At 39.0% G+C, this 24,362-nt stretch overlaps 1 protein-coding gene across 1 annotated transcript in view; it reads left to right on the top strand.

The window, feature by feature from the left end:
- SRC (SRC proto-oncogene, non-receptor tyrosine kinase) overlaps positions 1 to 24,362 on the top strand; it is a 169,802-nt gene that overhangs the window by 24,542 nt on the left and 120,898 nt on the right. The gene's annotated exons all lie outside the window — the stretch shown is intronic.

Below are 24,362 nucleotides of genomic sequence, written 5' to 3'. Positions count from 1 at the left end.
ATTAGTATGAGAGAAAATGTAGTCAGTACTAGACAGGGTGTTGAGATTAGCAGTATCACCGGGAGAGAGTCAGGTCTTAGTGAATGTTAGAAGATGGGAAGAGTGAGAATGTAAGAAGGTGTGTGTGTGTGTGTGTGTGTGTGTGTGTGTGTGTGTGTGTGTAGTTTTCCAGAATTTTGGGAACACAGATCCCAATTACAGATATAATGGGGAATTAGAAGGACCTTTATATTCCTAAGTCAAATGTCAGAGATCAAGGGCTATGAGTCTTCAATAGGGGAAGAAAAGGCAATTAAAAGAATTGATTTAATATAAGCCCAGGAGCAAAGCTGGCTTTTTGTTGGCTGCCTAAATAAGAGTATCCTTTCAGTGGCCATGTACTTCTGCTAGTCCTCAAGGAGAGGTTTTGTAGCCACTGCACCTTAATAGATGAGAAAGAAAGCCCAGGAGATGAGCAGCTTAGCAACTACAATGATGGTAAAGATACTTAGCAGAGATTACATATTACCCAAGAGAGAGCAGTAAGACATGATGGCCCTGAAGAGATAATGTAATACCCCTCATAAAGCAACAGAGAGCAATGAAATAATATCACCCAAAACTATTGGTAGCTTGACAGCTTTTGAGGCATAAGTTTCTCTGGGCATCACTGCATTGTAGTCACATGGGTTACTGATGTGGGTATCTTTCACACATGTGCTGTGGCCACATCGACTCCTAGGGTATGTTCCTTCATATATGTTCCCTAGCCACATGTGTTCTCTGCCTATGTGCCTTTCCCACTGGTAGTGTGGTCACCTGTCTGAAAATGTATCCCATCTGTGCATGGGGGTAATGTTTTCTTTTCACTTTTCTATGCTATTTCAATAAATCTCATTTATTTTGGGCTAGTCTAATGTATCCTTTGGACGACTGGTAACATCAGTGGGGGCTAATGAGCTATAATTTTTAATGGATGTTAATCCACATAATGCTTCAAACTTGGAATAGCATTTCTGAGGGTCACATCATGAGTGTTATAGGGGCTACCTTTAACACCATTTGGGGAGAGCCATTGCCTTCTTTCTGGTGAGGCAAGGATATTATAGAAAGGGTACTGAACCTGGGTTTAGGAGACCTAGGCTTACATCCTATGTGATCCTGGGCTGTAAAACAGATATAGTCATACTAGTCTGTTTATTCTCCTTCAGCCCCCATATTCAATCAGTTTCCAAGTCATATAGATGCTATTTTTAAAAATTTGCATTTTATTTTATTGGTAAATAATATTTTTTTTCACTTACATGTAAAGATAGTTTTGAACATTCATTTTTTATAAAATTTTGAGTTTCAAATTTTTCTCCTTCCTTCTCTTCCCTCCCCAAGACATCAGGCAGTCTGATATGAGTATACACATGTAGTCATGTAAACATATTTCCACATTAGTCATGTTGTGCAAGAAGAAGCAGAACAAAAGGGAAAAGCCATACAACACCCCCTCCCAAAAGTGAAAATAATATTGTTCAGTCTGTATTCAGACTCCATAGTTCTTTCTTTGGATGTGGATAGCATTTTCCATTATGAGTCTTTTGGAATTATCTTAGATCACTGTATTTCTGAGAAGAGCTAGGTCAATCACAGTTGATCATTGCACAGTGTTACCCTTACTGTATACAATGTTCTCCTGGTTCTGCTCACTTCATTTAGCATCAGTTCATGTAAGTCTTTCCAGATTTTTCTATAATCTGCCTTTTCATCATTTCTTATAACACAATAATATTCCATTACATTCATATACCACAGTTTGTTCAGTCATATCCCAATTGATGGACATTCCCCTCGATTTCCAGTTCTTTGCCACCTCAAAAATAACCTGCTATAAATATTTTTGTACATGTAAATCTTTTCCCCTTTTTTATGCTCTCTTTGGAATACAGACCTAGAAGTGGTATTGCTGGGTCAAAGGTTATGCATAGTTTGATTGCCCTTTGGGTATAGTTTCAGATTGTTCTCCAGAATGGTTGGATCACTTCACAACTTACCAACAATGCATTGGTGTTCCAATTTTCCCACATCTTCTCCAACATTTATCCTTTTCCTTTTCTGTCATATGCCAATAATATGAGGTAGTACCTCAGAGTTGTTTTAATGTGCATTTCTTTAATCAATAGTGATTTAGAGCATTTTTCATATGACTATAGTTAGTTTAAAACTTCCTGTTCATATCCTTTGACCATTTATCAATTGAGATATGACTTGTATTCTTATAAATTTGACTCACTTCTCTATATATTTTAGAAATGAGGCCTTTATCAGAAACGCTTACTGTAAAAATTGTTTCCCATATTCCTGCTTTCCTTCTAATCTTGGTTGCATTGGTTTTGTTTGTGCAAAAACCTTTTTAATTTAATGTAATAAAATTATCCATTTTGCATTTCTTAATGTTTTTTCTGTCTTGTTTGGTCATAAATTCTTCCCTTCTCCATAGATATGACCAGTAAACTATTCCTTTCTCTCCTGATTTGCTTATGGTGTTACCCTTATTTCTAAATCATGTACCCATTTTGACCTTATCTTGGTATACAATGTAAGATGTTGGTCTATGCCTAGTTTCTGGCATATTATTTTCCCAACATTTTTTGTCAAATAGTGAGTTCTTATCCCAGAAATTGGAGTCTTTGGGTTTATCAAACAGTAGATTTCTATAGTCATTGACTACTGTGTCTTATGTACCTAACTTATTTCACTGACCCACCACTCTTTTTCTCAGCCAGTACCAAATAGTTTTGATGATTGCTGCTTTATAATACTATTTTAGATCTGGTACAGCTAGGCTACCTTCCTTTGCATTTTTTTTCATTAATTCTCTTGATATTCTTTACCTTTTGTCCTTCCAGATGAATTTTGTTATTTTTTTCTAATATAAACACTTTTTCTATAACATTTATCATATCTTTCCCCTTTTCTCCAGTCACATGGCCACCACTGTATTTTGAATCCTTATCACTTCAAGCCTAGACTATTGCAATAGCCATCTAATAGATTTCCCCATGACCAGTCTCTCCAATTTATTTTCTTCACAGCTGCCAAATTGAATTTCCTAAAACGAAGGTCTGGCCATGTCACTCTCATGATCAAGGAGTTTCGGTGGCTCTCTGTTGCCTCTCAGATAAAGTACAAATTCTTCTTTTTGGCATTTAAAACCATTCTGGCTCTGATGTTTCCTTCCTGACCAATTTCATATTATTCCCCATTCACACAGCCAAATGGACATTACAGTTTCCTGTATGTGACACTCCATCTTCTGTCTCCTTACTTTTAGGCAGGCTCTGCCCAACTCTTGGAATGCTTTCCCTTCTTGCCTCCACATCTTAGAATCCCCATTTCCCTTCAAAGCTCAGCTGAAATGCTAGCATCTACATGCATGCTTTTCTGATGGCCCCAGTTGCTGGTGCTTGCTCCCAACCTCCTGCAAAATTATTTTGCATTTACCTTGTATATATTTTATATTTCTCTATCCACGTACATGTTGTGCTCCTCTCCCCATCTCCCTCAAGAATGAGGGCAAGGATTTTTTCATTTTTGTCTGTATCCTGAATACTCAGTGCAGTCCCTTGCCAATGGGCTCTTTAAAAATGCTTGTGGAATAGAATGAATGAACATGAAAGTGCTTTGAAACCTTAAATCTCTAGAGAAATGTGAGTAGTCATCTAGTATAAATCTCTCATTCCAGAGGAAACTGCAACCTAGAAAGGCTTAGAGACTTGACTGAGGTCACCCAGACAGCTTGTGGCAGAACCACAAGTAGAACCTGGGTGTTCCAGGTTCTTTTCACTACACCTTTCATTTCCAGATTTCCCATGCCCTGTGCAGACAACAAATTGGTTTGTTACACCCTCCATTTGAGGTCATAGTATTATTTCAGGTTTATAGAAGAGGGACTGATATATTAGACCCATCCAAGGTTATATAGACTGAGTCTAATAGGCAACATCCACATTGCATTAAGAAAACTTCTTTATTCCCTACTTCCTTTCTGCCTTTCTCCAGCTCTTATGGTCAGCCACAACTCATAGAAAGGAAGGGGGCACCTGAGGCCTGGGACCTGGAAGATAGGGTAGGAGTGTCTCCAGGACAGGAAATGGGGAATTCAGTATTTTGGGTCCCTGCCCAGGGTGAGCCAAGACAATTAAATTGCTGGCTAACAGCTGTATGAAGAGGAATCTCTGCTAGAGATCAAAGAAGCTTCTGCTCGGGACCTTCAGTATTCACAGAACTGCCTGTTTTTTGTTTTGTTGTCTTATTTTAATACATAAAGCCAGGGCCTCCCTCTGGTGCCTTGAACATTTCTTCCTTTGGTGCAGTTTAGGCACCCACAGGCGGTCCCATATCTTCAGTTTGCAAAAACAAAGCATGGAAGAGGACCCAGAAGTCAACATTGTCTTACTCAGTGCTGCACCTAGGCATGAATGAATGAATGAATGAAGAGCATTTATTAGGCACCTACTATGTGTCAGGCATTGAGCTAAGTACTGAGGATACAAAGAGAAAAAGACAGATAGCTCCTGTATTATTAACATGTACACAGATTAATATGTACAGAATATATACAAAATAAATACACAGGGTTGGGGGAAGGTACCAACAATTGGGGGAATACGGAAACTCTTCTTGAAGAAGGTGGCACTTGGACTGAACTTGGAAGCTACTTGCCACCATTAGAGAGGATGTCCAGTGCAAAGTCAGAATCAAATAATGGTTCCTGATAGGTGATAAGGTAATCCAGAAGTTCCTCTTTGTAGATCTCATTGTGATGATTGCATCAAAATCTAGAAAATTTCAGAGCCTCCTAAATGAGATTCCTAGTCACTCAAAAGAGTTTGGCCTTATCAAATATCTTGGACAGTCTGCAGGGACAGACTTGCCGGAGGTTTACAAAGCACTTTTCTTAAACAGTGAACAGTGAGCTGGGCCCAAACTGCTAATTATGGAGGAGAGTGGATGAATTGTTTTGGGGAAGTTGTGCAGTGCTTTTAATGTGCTGGAAGCAAAGGTCCACCCAACAACATTCTTCCTGTGATATTGTAAATCTGTGATTCACAGATCATTACAGATTCCATTGAGAGTCACCCAAAGAGTAATTAAGAAGCACATGATGGGCTTGAAGAGGCTTCAACATACTACCAGCTAAGAGTTGTGTAAAAGAAACACCACACACTTAAGAACTCTGACCAGTGCTGACCAGCCACAATTCCTGAGGACTGACGATGAAGCATGTTACCCACCTTTTGATTAGAAGGTGATAGACTCAAAGTGCAGAATGAGGTATACGTTTCTTGGATATGACCAGTGCAAGAATTTGATTTCCTTGGTTATTCATATTTGTTTCAAGGGTTTTGTGTTTCTCCCCCCCCCCCGCCCCACACCCCATGTGTGTGGAGGGAATTGGGAAGGATAAAACATCATTTTTGTTTGTTAAAAAAAAATTAAATTTAAAAAATATCATTAAGGAGGTGGCTAATTGGTACAGTGAATAGAGCACCAGCCCTGGAGTCAGGAGGACCTGAGTTCAAATATGGCCTCAGACACTTAACACAAAAAACTAGCTGTGTGACCTTAGGCAAGTCACTTAACCCCAATCGCCCCTCCAAAAAGCAAATAAACAAATAATATCATTACAGATGTATCCAGGAGATGTATGATCCTATGTCCTGTCAGGAGAACTTGAGGAAAGTCCCTAGCATGTTATATGGAACTCCAGCAGAGGGCATGAATAGGTTGCAATCTTTATCTTTGGAGAGAGTAACCACATAGATATGAACACAGATCCATTGAAGAAGTATCAGAGATCAAAGTTGAGTGCATTAGAGGGATACAAAAGCAAGAGTTTTGAGCGGAGTGACATGGCCAGGTCTTGGTTCATTAACTCTTATTTAGGTTTTAGATACTAAAAATCATGATAGGTTCCATTTCTAAATCACTTTAAGGTTTACAAAGCTCTTTTCTTACAGCTTCCCTATGAGATAGGGAGTGCAAATATGATCGTTCCAGGAAGTACAATTATATTCCATTACATCTATATACTACTTTGTTCAGTTATTGTCCAGTTGTTGCATATGGAATTATTTTTTAACACTTATTAGAGAGCCTAATAATACTTCATTCCTCGTGCTTTTTTTGTTTTAAAAGATATTGTTTTATTCTTTGTCTTCTTTTCCAAAAGTATCCCTCTTCCCTACTTTCCCTGGCAAGCCATCCTTTGTAATCAATCAGTCAATAAACAAGCATATGTTAAATGCTTCCAAGCTACTGGTGATAAAGAGCAAAAGTGAAAACAGTCCCTACCCTCAAAGAGCTTACAGTCTAGTTGGGGAAGGAGGAGACAAAATATGTTAATAATTAATTATATGTCTATATCTATAAATATACATAAACATATACATATACACACAGATACATACATACATATGCATATATACTGATTTGTGGTTAGGGAGAATGCATTAGCAACTGGAAGGATGAGGAAGGGCCTTAAAGAAAACTAGGGATTGAGAGAGATGGTGGTGAGGAAGAAATACATTACAGGAATGGGAACAACCAATGTCAAGGTACAGAGACAGGAAGAGAGTACCTTCTGTAATAAAAAAAGAAAGAACAAAATAAATAAAATTAGAACAAAAAATGGAAAAGAAAGCAGTTAGGAAAACTAACCTAATATATCTGATGGTGTATGTAGTGTTTGGCATCTATAGATTTCCACTTCTGCAAAGAAGAGAGGGGAGTACATTTTCTCACCTCTTCTCTTTTGCTAAGCTTGGTTAATATGATTATACAGTGTGTAGTATTGACTCCCCCACCCCAATTTATATTTTAAAAATCATTTGTATATTGTGTCTACTATGTTTACTCTACATCAGTCAATATAAATCTTCCTAAGATCTTCTGAATTCTCCATAGTCATAATTTCTTATATCACAGGAATATTCTATCATATTCTTATAATGGAATGTGTTCATTCATTCTCCAGTTGATGAATTTCTACTTTTCCCCCACAGTTCTCTTCTGTCACAAAAAAGTGTTACTATGAATATTTTTTCCTTATCTTTTTGTGGCACATATGCCTAATAGTGGGCTCAAGGGTATGAATATTTTAATCACTTTTTAAACATTATTCCAAATTGCTTTCTAGAATGGTCAGATCCACCAACAGTGTATTTGCTGTTCCACAACCTTAACAACATTGACTAGTCTCATCTTTTATCTCTTTTGCCAATTTTCTAGGCATGAGGTTAAACCTCAGTGTTGTTTTCATTGTCATTTGTTTTATTAATAACGATTTGGAGCAGTCTTTCATATGATTGGGCACATTGTTTTACTTCCAGTTTTTTGTTATTACATCTAGTATTGCTGCAAACATTTTCCGTACAAATAAATCACTAAAGTAGAGTAGAGGACGTATGTTGGTAAGTAATAATAATAATAGCTGCCATTATATAGTGCTTTGAGTTTTACAAAGCAATTTCTACCCACTGTCTCTTTTGACCATTAGAACAGCTCTATGATAGTAGATAGTGCTACTATTACAATTTCTCCCAATTTACAGAATTGAAACTTATAGAGGGATGAAGTGACTTGTCCAGGTTTACATAATTAGTATCAAAGCTAAAATTTGGACTCAGGTCATCTTATCATAAATATTTGAACTTAGATCTTCTGATTCAAAGTATAGAGTTCTTTCTACTATATCATACTGCCTCTTTGCCAACCAGTATAGTTTCCACGGCAGAGATGAAAAACTTAAGGCTTAGAGCTGGTGAATAAGCTATTGGAGATCTTGTCTCAATAACAATTCTAGTAGGAGGGCTGAGGAGTATGCTTCCATGACCATATTTTATTGCAATATGGAGATGTAGTCACATTGATGGGTGGCACTCTGGAAAGTACTTGAGCCATTCTGCTCCCTCCTCCCTTCTGAAAGGGGCAGAACTGAATCTTACTTAGGTCTTGTCTATCTTACCTGCCCTCTTTCCTTTCTCACACCAGAGACTAGAGAGTTAATTAGCCATGACCCTTATAATAACTCGATTCCTTTTTAGCCTAACACAATATAATGACTCTCAGGACCCCATAGATCCTTTCTCTCAAGTTTTATGGACTTTATATGAGATGAAAAGTTATTAGTATAATCATAATAGCTCAGAGCCCCCAATTAGGAAAATTTCCAACATTCAGAAAGAGACTCTCTATCCTAATTTAAAGTTGTATCTATCCCTAGCTAACCCCTGACCTCTTTATATTTGAGGAAAAATCATATTACTGAAAATGTTTAGGCAAAAGAATCAAACAGAGAATATTACAGTGTCTGTTACTGCACAGGCAGCATTGTATAGTGGATAGACTTCTGGACTTGGTGTAAGGAAGACCTAAATTCAAATTCTTCTTTAGGAACTTATTATGTGACCTTGAGAATGTCACTTAATGTCTCCTGGCTTCAGTTCCTCATCTGGAAAATTAAGAGGTTGTTCTAGATATTTTTAGGGTCTCTTCCAGCTCTAGATCTATGATCCTGTGGTCTGTGTTTTGCTTGGAAGAACTAAGGAAGCAAATATTCATGATCAGTCCTAACTACAGTCCAGTAGATCTGCCTCAATAACAAATGGTGCTTTGGTAGATGCTTCATAGAGTTCCACCCACATGGAGGTAACTCTTGAAATAGGGACAGAAGGAGGAAGTTTACACATTTGCAGCCATTTGTTGTGTGGGAGTAGTTAATTCTCATTCCCAGAATTTGGGGTTTATTCTGTTATGGATGTTCTATCACTGGGCCTCTACTTTGTGCTGTTTGGACTATGAACCCAGTCTCAAGTTCAAGCCATGAAGGAAGTTCATGAGACAGGACATGAACTCACATAGCTGCAGTTTGTCTCTGTAGCTGTGTCTTACCTTTCACCCTGGACAGGGATCTTCCTCTGCTGTGCCTAGGTGTCAGGTCTTGAACATGGTCAATACCGAATAAATGTTCATTAAATATCTAAATAAATGTGACTTCCCAGAGCCTCAATCAAATAATCAATAAGCATTTATTAAGAGCTTACTATGTACTGGTTAGGCCTTGGTTATATAAAGATAGTCCCTGCCCTCAAGGAGCTTATATTAGAATATGGAGACAAAATGCATGCATGTCTGTGCATGTGTGTGCACACACATTATACAAAATAAATATAGGATGATTTTGGGAAGGGGTGTGCTAACAGACAGAGGAGTCAGGAAAGGCTTCATGTTGAAGATAGCTCTTGGGCCAAGTTTTTTTTTTTTTACATTTAATTTTTATTTTATTTTTTCTCAATTATATGTAAATAAAAATTTTTAATATTTGGCTTTAAAAAATGTTTTGAGCTCCATATTTTTTCTTTCCTTCTCTTCCCATTTCCTTGAGAAGGCAAACAATATGACATTAGATTATATGTGTTCAGTCATAAAAATCATTTTCATGTTAACCATGTTGCAAAAGAAAATGCAGACCAAAAAAACCAAGAATAATAAAGAAAGTAAAAAAGTATGCTTCAAGCTACATTCAGACTCCATCATTTCTTACTCTGGAGGTGGATAGCATTTTTCAACATAAGTCCTTTGTAATTGTCTTGGATCGTTGTATTGCTGAGAATAGCTAAGCTATTCACTGTTGATCATTATGCAATATTGCTACTACTATGTATAATGTTCTCCTGGTTCTGTTAATTTCTTTTTGCATCAGTTCATGTACTTTCCGAGTTTTTCTGAAAGTATCCTGCTCATCATTTCTTATAGCACAACAATATTCCATCGCAATCATATACAACTTGTTCAGCCTTTCAGTTTTCATCCTTTCAATTTCCAATTCTTTGCCACTATAAAAAGAACTGCAATACATATATTTTTGGTCCTTTTCCTTTTTCTTTGATCTCTTTGGGATGCAGATCTAGTAGTGGTATTGCTGGGTCAAAAGGTATGCATGGCTTTACAACTTTGGGTATAGTTCCAAATTGTTGAGCTGAGTCTTGAAAGACACTAAGGTTTGTAAGAAGCAGAGAAGTGAAAAGGAGTAGTCACTTTTAGGGTATGGCTAGTTGCAAAGGCATGGAGGCAGGAGATGGTGTGTCCCACTGTCCAAGAACATTGTGTAGGTCAGTTTGGTAACATTCAAGAGTGTGTGTGTGTGTAGGAGAGGATATTGTTATAATCAGAGGAAGCTGGTGATTCAGTGCATGGAGCACTGGACCTGGATACAGGAAAGCCTGAGATGAAATCTGGACTCAGATACTTACCAGGTGGGCAAGTCATTTAATCTCTGTATACCTCAGGTTTCCTCAGTTATAAAATGGAGATGATAGTGGCACCCATCTCACAGAATTGTTGTGAGAATCAAATGAAATAATATTTGTAAAAAAATGCTTAGCACAGTGCCTGGCACGTAATCCCTCTCTTCTTCCTTTTAAGACTTAAAAGGTAAGAAGAGGCCAGGTTGTGAAGAGATTTAAAATCAAATAGAGTTTAAAATCTGCCTTAGAAGTGACAGAGAACTACTGGAATTTATTGAGCTTTTAAGGGGCTGGCATGGTCAGATGTAGGCTTTAAAAAAAAATCACTTTGGTGGCTGTTTGCTGTTAGGTTGTAGTAGGGAGAGACTTGAGCTAAGGAGACCAAATAGGAAACTATTGTAATAGCCTGAGTTTGAGGCTATGAGGGCCTGAACATGATGATGGCCATGTGAGCAGGGAGAAACATATGGAAGAGACGGTATAGAGGTATAGATGGCAGATGGTATAGATGCAGAAACAATTCAGATTTGGCTCCTGATCGGATATGTAGGTGGAGTGAGAGTGAGAAGTCAAGGGTAACACTGAAGTTAGCAACCTAGCATACAATAATAATAATAATTAGCACTTAAAGGTTTGCAAAGTACTTATGTTATCTTGTTTGATCCTTACAACAATCTTCTGATGTATATGTTATTATTATCTCCATTTTACAGATGAGGAACGTAAGTTTGAAAGAAAGTAATTGACGTTCCCAGGACCACACAGCTAGTAAAGGTTTGAGGCAGGATTGAAATTCAGATCTTCCTGACCCCAAGCTACCTAGCTACTAGGTGACTCCCTCAATAGAAATGGGAAATTTGGTAGAGCAGAGCATTTTTTTCTTGGCAAAGATAATGAGTTCTGCTTTATACATGTAGTTTGAGATGCCTATGAGACATCCAGTACAAAATGTCCAATAAACAGTTGATAATGTGGGACTGGGGTTTGAGAGAGACTGGGGCTATAAATCTGGAAGGCAGCAGCATAGCAGTATAATTGTATGCTTGAGAGCTGAGGAGGACATGAAGTAAGAATGTGCAGAGAAAAGAGAAGAGTGCCCTGAACAGTCTTGTTGTCTACCCACAGTTAAGGGTCATGGCATGGATTATAAATCAGAAAAAGAGACTGAGAACAAGTGGTTGAATAGGTAGGAGGAGAAAGGAAGCACAGGGCCCAAGTACAGATGACCTTTTCAGGCTGTTTGATAGAAAAAAGGAGAAGAGATGTAGGCCTGGAGTTAGCAGGAGGATTGAGATATTGTGAGGGAGTTTTAAGGATGTGGAGACTTGAGCACGTTTAAAGGCAGTAGAAAAGGAACCATTTGATAGTAAGATTTTGAATATTAGACATAGGTGAATGTAGTGGGGGAAATCTTCTGGAGAAGATGGGAGGGGAAGGAATAAAGGGTAAATGTAGAGTGGTTGCCTTGTTAAGGAAAAGTTTCACCTCTTTATTAGAGACTTCAGCAAAGGAAGGTAGGGTGGGGGATGATATCAAAGGGTTGAGAGCTGAGGAGAAGGAGAGAAAATAATGCTCTTGGTGAATGGTCTAGATTTGGGGGGCGGATTGGGATAAAGTATGGGATGAGGCCTTTAGGTGAAATAGTAGGGGGGAGGGAATATGGCCAGAGACTCTAGGAGAGAAAATTAGGATCACCTTCTTTTAGAGAGGGATAGAGAATTGAAAAAGAAAGGAGGAAATTTTGAAATGCTTAGTGTATGCAAAGCATTTTACTAAACCCTAGAAATACAGATAGAAATGTAAGACAGCCCCTGCCCTCAAGGGACTCACTTTCTCTTGGTGGAGACAGCAAATATGGAAGGTTTCAGAGGCTAGTCAGAAGGAAAGATGTGATGGATGGTTCTTTGGGTGAAGCAGCAAAGCAAATGATAATGACTCTTCTTTAATGTCTTGGCTACTGAAAAATCATATCAGTTTCTTATGTTAAACTATTTCAGAACGCCAAAGACTTTGGTGGTAAGAACTTTCTTTTCTGGGTCTTCTGTACCTGGAGCTGTGGCACCTACAGGAGTTTTGCCAGATTGTATCTCCCTAAGGTTGAAAGGATTCCCACCTGGGCTGTCTCCATCCTGGGTAGGTGGTGGTCAGGGTGGTGGTGGTGTTTTGACTTAACCTGGCAGATGCTGTCTCTTCTTTCTCATTGTTCTTTGTATGGTGGTTGGTTGGCCACCTAAATGGGATTTCTGGTTCCCTCTCCACTGCTATTGCTTTCCCAGATGATCCTCTTTCAGGATGGGCCGAAGCAGGTGTGGAAGGTGCTGCCATCCTTAGAGATTTTGTGTTTATCCTTCTCTTCCTGGCAGTTGAGGTATAAAAAAGATTACCTTGCTGCTTGGAAGCCCTAATTGAGATTAGATAACAAAGTAGTAGCTAGTATACCCAGGCCACACAGTTGCAAGACTTCCTCTAACTCCATTTAGACCTCTATGAATAGGAGTAGAAGATGCAGGTAGTGGGCACAATTCAACGTTGATGTTTAGCAAAGCATGAATGCATTATGACAGGGGAGTGAGGAATGTGAGAGTAGAGGATAGTATAGAGTTATACTAGTTCACTAAAACATTGATTAGATAGGCAGGGAGAAGGTAGTCATGCCTGGGGAGATGGCCTCAACAGAACTAAGGGATAGAGAGTTTACAGGTCAAGTGAGAATGAAGAATAGGTTTAGGAAGAGTAAGACAGAAGGAGTGATAGAATTATTGGAGACTGTCATCAGTTAGATGAAGGAACTTGAGAATTCTTGATCATGGGAATGGAGCACTTGTGGATAATGGCAGGATCCTGAGTGGAATCACCTGGATGAAGAAAAGATCATGGAAGTTGGGGAGATTGAAGAAGTGAGAGGTTAAAGTATTTGAGGAAACATCAATATATAAATTGAAGGCTCTTGTTATGAAAGAAGTTAAAGTAGAGATGAGATACTGTGAGCCATTAAAAAAAAAACTCCCCCTAGGGGGCAGATAGGTGACAGTGAGCACTGGCCCAGACAGAAGTCAAGAGGACTTACTTGAGTTCAAATTTGGTCTCGGACATTTACTAGCTGTGTGATCCTGGGCAAGTCGCTTAACCCTGATTGCTTCCAAGAAAAAAAGAGAAAAGAAAAGAAAAAAGGGGAGGGAGACTAGCCAAGATGAGGATATAATGAAGGGTTTTCCCCCTATATTAGCTTCATTTGAGGCATGAATTAAAGTCTGTAATACTTTATCCTGCATTGATCTCCCCATACAAAGACCAAGTGACCTCTACCATTGTTGAGAAAGTAATAAATTCTGGTTATTATCTTTATTTCCTGTGTTCTGTTTAAATTTCAGAAGTGTCATTCTTCTTACATTGTAAGAATTCCACTCTAAAATGTAAGATTTCTCTATACACTATGTAGTTATGAACTGATAGATCTGGAACAGCCCTTAGAAATCATCTGGTCTGATCATGAGTTTTATAGAGGAGGATGTTGAAGACAAAGAAGAGGCCATATCTTTCTGAAAGTCATATAGCTAGAGAGACCAACAAAGATGCTGGAGTAGGAGCTCACCTGTCTATACAGCTACTCGAACAATAATCTAAGAAGTGAGTAGTGATAGAGAATTCAACAGAGAAACTTCAGTGGGTCATCTTTCCAGCCTAAGATCACAAATTCAACCTACAGCCAAAGGATCAGGACAAAAACTGTGAAACAGGAGTGAGCCAGGATCCTAGAGCTGAGGAGCTAGGTCAATAGTGAAAGGATGCTCAGAATTGATCCCCAACTTGGCTCTATCCAATGCCAGCAGCTCAGCAACTTGAGGTCCCCAGAGGGGCCAAGAACACAGACTCAGAATATGAAGCTAGGCCAGCTGCTCCTTCTCTGCCCAGATCTACAGGAACTGTCTTCCAGAGGGGTCTAAGAATGGGGACTCTGTGCTCAGAACCCTCAGTGAGGGGTCACACAAAGCAAATCATGGCCTTTTTGGGTTGGGGTAGGGTTGCCCTAGAGGGCCCAGGATCAAAGACTCACCTCTAGAATCCTCAGCTAAACCAGCACATCAGGTTGCCTAGAGCAAATCACTGGAGAAATGACTAAACAAAAAAGGTTAGAGACATGAAGCATGGGATGAAGGTAGAAACCCAGAAGAGGAGAGTAACTTCACAGTAGCTACAAACAGATCCTCAAAGAAAATCACAGCTTGACCTCAAGATAAATTAGAATTCCTAGAAGAACTGACACAAGAGCTACAAAATTACTAAGACTAACCCCTCTGCTTGTTCAAGTGATCCCACTCCATCCCATCTCCTCCAACAGATTGCCCCTTCTGTTATTCCCACTCTTTCACTTATTTTCAATCTCTCCTTCTCTGCTGGCTCATTTCTACTGCCTTCAAATATGCCCATGTTTCCCCTATCCTGAAAAAACCCTCACTCGGTCCTTCCATTCTTGGTAACTATCATCCTATATTTCTTCTGTCCTTTGTAGCTAAACTTTTTATAAGGGCGATCTACAATTGGTGCCTCTACTTTCTTTATCTCCTCTGATTCTCCTCTTATCCCTGTTGAATCTGTCTTCTGACCTTATCATTCCACTGAAACTGCTCTTTTCCAAAGTTACTAATTATCTCTTAGTTGTCAAATCCAATGATCTTTTCTCCCTCCTTATTCTTCTTAACCTCTCAGCCTTTGACATTGTTAATCCCTCATCTTCCTTAGTACTCTCTTCTCTCTGAGTTTTCAGAACACTGCTCTTCTGCTTTTCTTCCTATCTGACCACTCCTTTTCTGTCTTCTTGCTGGCCTCTCCTCCAGATCACACACTCTAACTTTGGGTATCCCTCAGGGTTTGGTCCTGAGGCCTCTTCTCTTCTCCCTTTTTTAGTAATTTATTTGGTGATCTCATCAGCTCCCATGAATTTAATTACCATCTTTATGCTGATGATTCTCAAATCCACCTTTCCTGCCCCAATGTCTTTGCTGACCTCCAATCTTGCATCTCCAGTTGCCATTCAGTCATCTTGAATTGGATATCCATTAGGCATCTTAAGCTCAACGTGTCCAAAATAGTACTCATTAACTTTTCTCCTATACCCCTTCCCTACTCCCAACTTCCTATTACCTTCCCTATTACTGTAGAGGGTAACAACCATCCTCTCAGTCTCTCAGGTTCACAATCTTGGAGTCATCTTGGATTCCTGTCTCTCACCTCCCTATATCCCATCTGTTGCCAAGGCCTGCTGCTTCTTAAATACTCCCCCTTCTGTTCTCTGATACTGCCACCACTTTATTACAGGTCCTTATCACCTTATACCTTGATTATTGCAATAGTCTGCCTGCTTCTGGTCTCTCTCCACTCCAATCCATCTTCCATTCAGCGACCAAAGTGATATTCCTAACATACAGATCATGTCTCCCACCCAATAAACTCTAGTGTCTTCCTCTTGCCTCTAGGAGTAAATACAAAATGCTCTATTTGACTTTTTAAAAATCTTTTTGGAGGGGGGAAGGCAGGGCAATTGGAGTTAAGTGACTTGCCCAAGGTCACACAGCTAGTAAGTGTTAAGTGTCTGAGGCTGGATTTGTACTCCAGGGCTGGTGCTTTATTGACTGTGACACCTAGCTGCCCCTCTATTTGACTTTCAAAACCTTCATAACCTAGTCCCCTTCTACCTTTCCAGTCTTCTTATACTTTACTCCCCAACACATACTTTTCAATCCAGTGACACTGGCCTCTTGACTTTTCCATGAATAAAATACTCCATCTCTTGTCTCTCTGGACATTTTCTTTGGCTGTCCCCCATGCCTGGAATGCTTCCTTCTTCTGCACCAACTACTGACCTCCCTCACTTCCTCTAAGTCTCAACTAAAATCCTACCTTCTACAGGAAGTCTTCCTTAACTCCTCTTCATTCTTGTGCTTTCTCTCTTTTAATTAGCTTGTATATAGCAGGTACTTAATAAATATTTATTGATTGAAAATTAGTTAAAATTGGGGTGGCCAGGTGGCGCAGTGAATAGAGCACTGGCCCTGAAGTCAGAAAGACCTGAGTTCAAATTCGGACTAGACACTTAACACTTACTAGCTTTGTGACCTTTGGGCAAGTTGCTTAACTCCAATTGCCCTCCAAAAAGCAAAAAAAAAAAGTTAAAATTCATACTTTTAAGTGAAGTGGGAATGATAAAGAAAATAATTGGAAAAGAAATTAGAGCTATGGAGATAAGCCTTAGAAAGAGAATGAAAAGCTTAGTAAAAGAGGTACAGAACCTTACACAAATAATAGTATTCCTGAAATTAAAATGAGCCAAACAGAACTCAGTTATCTAGGAGTCATCCTAGATTCTTCATTGTCTCTCACCTCCTCCAATCTCATCCCATGAGACAATATGAAATATTAAAATAAAGTCAAAAGATTAATGTCAGATATATAAACAATGATTGACCTGGAAAACATATCAAGGAAAGATAATTTAAGAATACTTGAACTACCTGAAAGCCATGACCAGAACCTAGATACTGTATTTCAAGAAATCTTGAAAGAAAACTGTTCAGATCTCTAAGAACCAAAAAACAAGGTGAAAATAGAAAGAATCCACTGGTTATTTTGTGAAAAAAACCTCAAAGGTAACTTACCAGGCCTTTCACAGCCCAAGTCTGAAGCTTCTAGGTCAAAGAAAAAATACTACAAGCCAACAAAAAAGAGCTTGATTGCTGCTCATTTCATTTTGCATCAGTTCATACAAGTCTTCTAAGGTTTTTCCAAAACTGCCTCCTTCATAATTTCTTACAGCCCAGTAGCATTCCAGCATATCCCTTAATTTGTTCAGCCATTCTCCAAATGATCAGCATTCCTTTATTCACCATTCTTTGCCACACACACACACACACACACACACACACACACAAGTTACTATAAGTATTTTTGACATATGGGTGTTTTTCTTCTTTCTTTGAACCTCACTTTGGACTGATGCAAAGTAAAGTAAGCAGATCCAGGGGTACAATTTATGCTATAATAACACCATTGTAAAAATGAACAGTTTCTAAAGACTTAAGAACTCTAGTCAACACAGTGATCAATCATGATTCCCCAGGATTGAAGATTTTAGAATGTTGACCATCTCTTACCAAGGAGATGATGGGCTAGATATGTGTAATGAGATTTATATTTTAGCAGATGGCTAATGCAGGAATTTCTTTTGCTTAACTATGTGTATTTGTTGCAAGGACTTTGTTTTTTTCCTTCTTTTTCTGGAAGGAGGTGGAATGGAGAGATGATAGATGTTTGTTAACTGAAAACATTTTAACTTAAAAAGAAAGAAAAAGGAGGAAAAATGTCCTGAGGTTTAGTAGATAACAGAAACTAGGTTCTGGATTGGGTGACAAATTTGTATAAAATGAACCTCAAAGAAGTTGCTGAGTGATGGTGGTAGAAGAGTGTCTGGAAGTAGCATTGGGGAGCTAGAAGTATTTTCCCTCCTACTCCAGGACCAGCCAGGGGAGAGGAACAGAAAGTACAATTGATACTAGACGGGAACAGAAAGTACAATTGATACTAGACAGGAAGGCATAGGATGCAGTATGATTCATTGGAACAAGGGAGCCAGAAGGGGAAAAGAGGAAGAAGTCTAACATGGAGGGAAGTTTGTGCATTATAGATCAGGACTAGCAGTAAGGGGCAGACAAATGTGGAATGGAACATCAGGGTAGATGAGAGAACATGTGGTAGATGAGAGATTGGGAAACAGGGATTGGAGAGAGACTTGGTCTTTGGTAGTTTGGGATTCAGTATTTTAGAAACAGGGAAAGTAAAAGGGGTCTTTTATCTGTTGGGGAATCACTGCAGGCAAAATATGGATAGGGGGAGCTCTACTGATGAAGGCAGTCTATAGTTTGTGCCAGAGCTAGCTTGTATTGGATTGCCAAAGCAGATTGTTAAATTTTCATTGTTTACAGTTACACTTTGGAAATCAGTGAATGTATAAATCAGGGCTTGCTTCATTGTTTTGTTGATTGTCTGAACTGAGAAAAGTGGTGGAGAAAATGTTAATAATAAAGATTTAACTTAAAAGTGTTCTGGGCCTTTTTGGAGAGCTGATCGTTAAACACTCATCAGCATGCCACTGGAAGGCAAGTGGAATGTTCAATCCCATCTGATTTCTAGTCTCATCTTACAGTTTTTTCTCCATGTAACATTCTTCTGGTCTCAGTGCCTTAGATATGAGGCCTGACGGTGTGGATCCTAGATGGGTGAAAAAGGATTGCAAGAGCAACAGTTGGAGTCAAGGCTGGGTAGCCCATTGATGCAGACCTTACAGCATCACTTCTACTGGCTGTCTTAGATTTAAGGCCCCCATATTCTGCTCCCACCTCAAGGAAAACATTTTGTAAAAGTCTCAAAATACTGCATAAATATGAGTTATTATTTATTGTTGCATTTATCTCCTAAATCTGGATAGAACAAGGTGATAGAGTAGCAAAAATATGCATTTGAAGTCAAAAGACCCAGGTTCGAATACCACATCTGCCACTCTCTCCCTGTTTGATTTTGGACAAGCTATTTCACTTCTTTAAAAAAAAATACAAACTTCTTTGTTTAGGTTTTTTGGGGGGGGTCTTTATTTTTGAGGGGAGAGGGCAGGGCAATTGGGGTTGTGACTTGCCCAAGGTCACACAACAAGTAAGTGTTAAGTGTCAGAGGTCATATTTGAACTCAGGTCCTCCTGACTCCAGGCTCTTTTCACTGTGCCACCTAGCTTCCACTAAGCTATTTAACTTCTCCACTTCAGTTTTCTCATCTGTAAGATGAAGGGCAGTGTGCGAGATGATGTCTGACTTTTGATTCTGTGACTACCAAACATACACACATACCTGTGAATAGAGCTAGACTGGTGCCTTTGCTGATGTTCCTCCTTCCTCTGCTGGCCCTTCCACTTTTCTACTTCTCTTCCATTCCGGATTCTACTTCTTCTTAAGGTCCTGCTCAAGACCTGCCCCTTCTAGGACACCTTTTTGAACCTCCCCCTGCTCATATAGAATTCTCCCTTCAAGGAGCTTCTAAGGCTCTTTCTAGGTTAAGGTTAGTCTTGGCTCTTTGAAAATCTTTTAGGATCCTAGATTTAAGCCTCGTGGGATCCTCAGAGATCACCTTAATGAGGTCTTTTTATCTTTGGGGTGATCCTTTGATCATGTCTTTGGTGTGTGTCTTGTCTTCCCAGCTGCATTATGAGCTTCTTGAAGGCAGAGATACTCTCCAAGCCCCGGGTTGGGTACATGGTGGACTCACGCACTTCACCAGGGATTCAGACTCAAGGAAACATCAGTTTGGATCATGTTCAGATTGAAGACTATCTGCTCTTCCAGCTTAGTAGTCGTGACTCCATTTAGTCCATGCTAGTGGGTTTTTTTCTTTGTCAAGTTATACCTCGAAAGAATGGATATCCCTGATTCTTGTTTCAGTTCAAGTTGTTTCCCACCAGGCACCTAGTATGGCAGTGTGTTGTAGGGGAAAGCATCTGGTCTTGGGCTGGAAAACTAGGTGGGAATTTTTCCTCTATTGTATTTATTTATGTTGTATGTGTGTATGTATTAGTTGTATGACTTCTCTGAGCCTCTCTTTCCTCATCTGCAAAATGGGCATAATAATCACACTTAGCTGACAGAATCTCTGTGAGGATCAAATGATATGTTTGTAAAGACTTTGTAAACATGAAAGCACCATATATATGCTCACTGTCATCATCATTATTATGGGTATAGTGGAAAGAATGATGTTGCATTTGTATGAAGAGTGATTTGAGATCAAATCTTGGCTCTGTCATGTATTACCAATGTGACCATGAATAAATTACCTAATTTTTCTGGGCTTTGATTTTCAGAATTTGATCTTCAGAATGAGGGAGGTGAATTCTCAGGCCTCCTGTAGCTCTAAATCTATGATTTTACTCTCTGTAAAATGAGGATAACTGTACAGTCATTATCTAACTCAGAAGGTTATTGTAAAAATGATTTGGGTTGAAAACAGTAGCAGCAGCAACAACAACTCTGACTTCATTTGGGAGAAAAGGGACTGGGGTGGGGAAGGTGGGGGGATGAGGGTGGGGGAGGGCCTTAATAGCTTTAGTAACAGTAGTTGGTATGGGGTTCAAGTGAATCAGTGAAATATTTTTTTGTTGTTTAGTCATTTCAGTCATGTCTGACTCTTTGTGACCCCATTTGGGATTTTCTTGGCAAACACACTGGAGTGGTTTGCCATTTCTTTCTCCAGCTCATTTTACAGATGAAAAGCTGAGGCAAACAGGGTTAAGTGACTTGCCCAGGGTCACATTGCTAGTAAGTGTCTGAGGCCAGATTTGACTCAGAAAGATGAACCTCCCTGACTCCATGCCTGGCACTCTATCCACTCACTATGCCACTTAGCTGCCCTAGTTGGTCTGGGGTTTGAACAGGAAATCAGTGCAATATTAGTATACTTTAAATTGTTTTGTTTAGTCAGATTTACTTTGAAATATAAAGTTGAACATAGAGAGGTGCCTTGGAAGGAGCACTGAGTTTGGAACTAGAAGATCTGGGATCAACTCCTGCTGACATTTACTACTTATGTTACCTTAGGCAAGACATCAAAACTCTCTGGGACTTGTTTTTTTTTTATCTGTTAAGTGAAGGGTTTGAGTTAGATGATTTTTAAGGCCAGAACCCAATTAATGATCCTGTCATTCAACAGCAGTTTGTAAATGATTAGTAGGACCATAAACCTTCTTTGTTTTAACCCTAGGACCCAGGGGCATCCCCTAGGCTCATCTAGTGTATCTCTCTAAATTTGGATGAGCAGAATTAAATGGGAAGGCATGAGTAGGGAAGGCAATTCAGTTATAGAGAACAGTATGAGCAAAAGCTTTCAGTGGGAAAATTATGAGATATGATCAGGAAAACGTCAACTAGACAGACTTGGCTGGAATACAAAGTGAAGAGGAATAGAGTGAGATAATCAGTTTATCAATAAGCATTTATTAAGTGCCTCCTATGTAGGCAGCTGGGTGGCAAAGTGGATAAAGCACTGGGCCTAGAGTTAGGAAGATCCAAGTTCAAATCTGACCTCAGACACTTACTAGTTGTATGACCCTGAGTAAGTCACTTAACCCTTTTTACTCATCTGTATAATGAGCTGGAAAAGGAAAGGGCAAACCATTCCAGTATCTTTGCCAAGACAACCCCAAATGGAATCACGGAGAGTTGGATACAACTGAAACTATTGAACAGTATGTACTAGGTACCATGCTAGGTGATTGGGATAAGGACAAAAATGAAACGGTATTTCCCCTTAAGGAGTGTACATTTTACTGAAGAGAACAATATACATAGACAAGTTAATACAGAATATATACAAAGCCATTGGGGATGGGGGGTGGGGTGGGGAGAAGAATCAGTAGTTAGGGAAGTGAAGAAAAGGTTTAGGTGGGTGGTTTTGCTTGAACCAAACTGAAAGGAACTGGGGTTTCTAAAAGGCAGAGGTGAGGAGGCATGGGTAGTAATAGCCAGGGCAAAGGTTTGGAGACTGGAGATGAATTGTAGGGAGAATGGAGTGTCCATGAAGGGAAGTAATGTGTAATAAGCCTAAAAAGATAGTCTGGAGCCAAATTGTGGAGGACTTTAAAGGCTAAGCAGAGGAGTTTGTATTTTATCCTGGAGGCAATGGAGAGTCACTTCTTGAGCAGGGCAATGACATGATCATACCTGGGATTTTTACTGGGTAGGTTGGAGCCTACTAGCTTATATAAACATTGTTTTATTTATAGGGCATTTATTCACAAATGGTAACATTGTAGTTTTTATCTATCATCTTGCACACAAGTGTTTATATGATATTAAACAATCTTTGATACTTTGAAAGATGCTTTGCTAACCTGAGTCTCAGGCAGCTGGCACATTAGTTTGTTTTGGGGTTCAGACTAGAACCATAGATCTATCAGCATCTGTATTCTACTGGCTTTTTTTGTATTTGAGAACCAAGGATTACCTCCAACAATGTGGAAGCATTCAAGAATGAAACAATCTATTTTTTAGATTATATATCTATATAAAAATATATGTATATACACATACATATATATATACATGTAATACATATATAAACAGATAATTTATTAGTGAACAGTGTGTTAATGGAAATCTATATACAAAAATTATGTGTTCCTTCATTCAATAAACACTTATCAAGCATTGACTGTAGAAGTCCCTATGTTAGAGGCTATGGGGATATAGAGATAAGAATATAGCAACTCACATGTAACTTTTATGAAGGATTGTTTCCTCACAATAACCCCAGAGAAAGATAATGCAAAGATTATTTTACTCCATTTTACAAATAATAATACTAATAAAAACTAGCATCTATATACTCTAAGGCTTGCATAGTGCTTTACAAACATGATTTCATTTGATCCTCACAACCACTCTGGGAGGTAGGTACTGTAATTATCCCCATTTTACAGGTGAGGAAACTGAGATAGAGGTTAAGTGACTAACCCAGGTTCACACAGCTTGTAAGTATCTCAGGCAGAATTTGAACTCAGGTCTTCCTGACTCTACAAGCACTTTATCCAGTTATACAAAGAAGATGGGAAAACTGATGAATAAACAGGGGTAAAATGATTTTCCCAGGGTCATGCACTTAACTGCCCTTAAATCCTTGTCTCTTCAGACTCTCCAAGTCCAGAACTCTTACCACTGTATTGCTTTAGATCACAAAATCTCAAGAACAATATGGGATTTTACCTTGTTCTTGCCCTCAGATAGACAGATTTACAGAGAGACAGATTTTATAGGACTCTGAATGCCAGAACAAAGAGCTCAAACTTAATTCTGTGGCTAAATTTTCATTTTAAATTCTAATTATTAATAATTCTTCTCTGCCTTTTTTTTTAAACTCCAAATTTCCATCCTGATCTCCCTCTTCTCCCCCCCCCCCAAGTCTCTACCTCACCTTTTCCACAGATAAAATTTCCCATGGATCTTTGTGCTTGGGGACCAAGCAGAGAAGATTCCATGACTTGGGAAGGAGGAAGGGCTGGGAACAGAATAAAAGGAACCAGGAACTAGATGGGATAGATCAATGAATGGATCCAGAGGTCAGGATAAAACCAGTCTTACCTAAGCTTTGTACTTTCCCCAGCCAGTATAGCAATGTTGTGCATATAGTAGGAGTATAAGAAATGCCTTTGCAATGAATTAATGAAAAGAGATCAGCCTGCCCTCCCAGGGTTTGAAGGTAGTACTCTAGCTCTGTCTGTCATTCGTGACTTTTGCTACTTTCAGTGAAAATGCAAAGTAGCTAATGATTATGATTGTTTTTGCCTGGAAAGGGAAGTTTCCTTCACACTAGAAAAAAATTCAAACCACTTTCCCTCCTTTTCTGAGTTCCCTGTGATGGCTGAGTGGGAAAAGCTAAGACTAGGAGCCTGCTAGAGACATGTTCCAGTCTTACTTAGTGTTCACTTACTGTGAAACCTTAGATAGGGGGATCTTAACCTGGGTTCCATGATCTTATTTTAAAAAATATTTTGATAATTGATTTTTTTTTGTAATGTGGCTGTGATACAGTGGATACACTGCTAGGCCTGGACTCAGGAAGACTTGAGTTCTAGTCAGGTCTCTGACACTTCCTAGCTCTGCAACCTTGGGCAAGTCACAACTTCTCTTTGACTCAGTTTCCTCAACTCTGAAATGGGGATAATAATAGCACTTTCCTCGAAGGGTTGTGAGGATCACATAAGATAATATTTATAAGGCACTTTGCTAGGTATTATTTATTTCATGCATTAACAAAAATGTTTTTTGAGAAGGGATTCATAGACTTTTAACAGATTGCCAAAGGGGTCCAGGACAACAAAAAAGATTAAAAACCCACCTTAGGGTGAGGCATTTTACTTCTCTAAGAGTCATTTCCCTTCCCTGTAAAATGAGGATAATATGTTCTAAACGTTTCACAGGATCAAATGTTAAAAACGGATGTAAAAGTGCTGTATAAATAAGCATAAAGGATTATTTGTATTTAGAATAATTGATA

The sequence above is a fragment of the Petaurus breviceps genome, unplaced genomic scaffold, assembly GCF_028583685.1.
Source record: "Petaurus breviceps papuanus isolate PSGF00001 unplaced genomic scaffold, PetGlider_PUasm1.0 90591, whole genome shotgun sequence".
NCBI lineage: Eukaryota > Metazoa > Chordata > Mammalia > Diprotodontia > Petauridae > Petaurus > Petaurus breviceps.
This window is presented reverse-complemented; position numbering and strand designations above follow the sequence as displayed.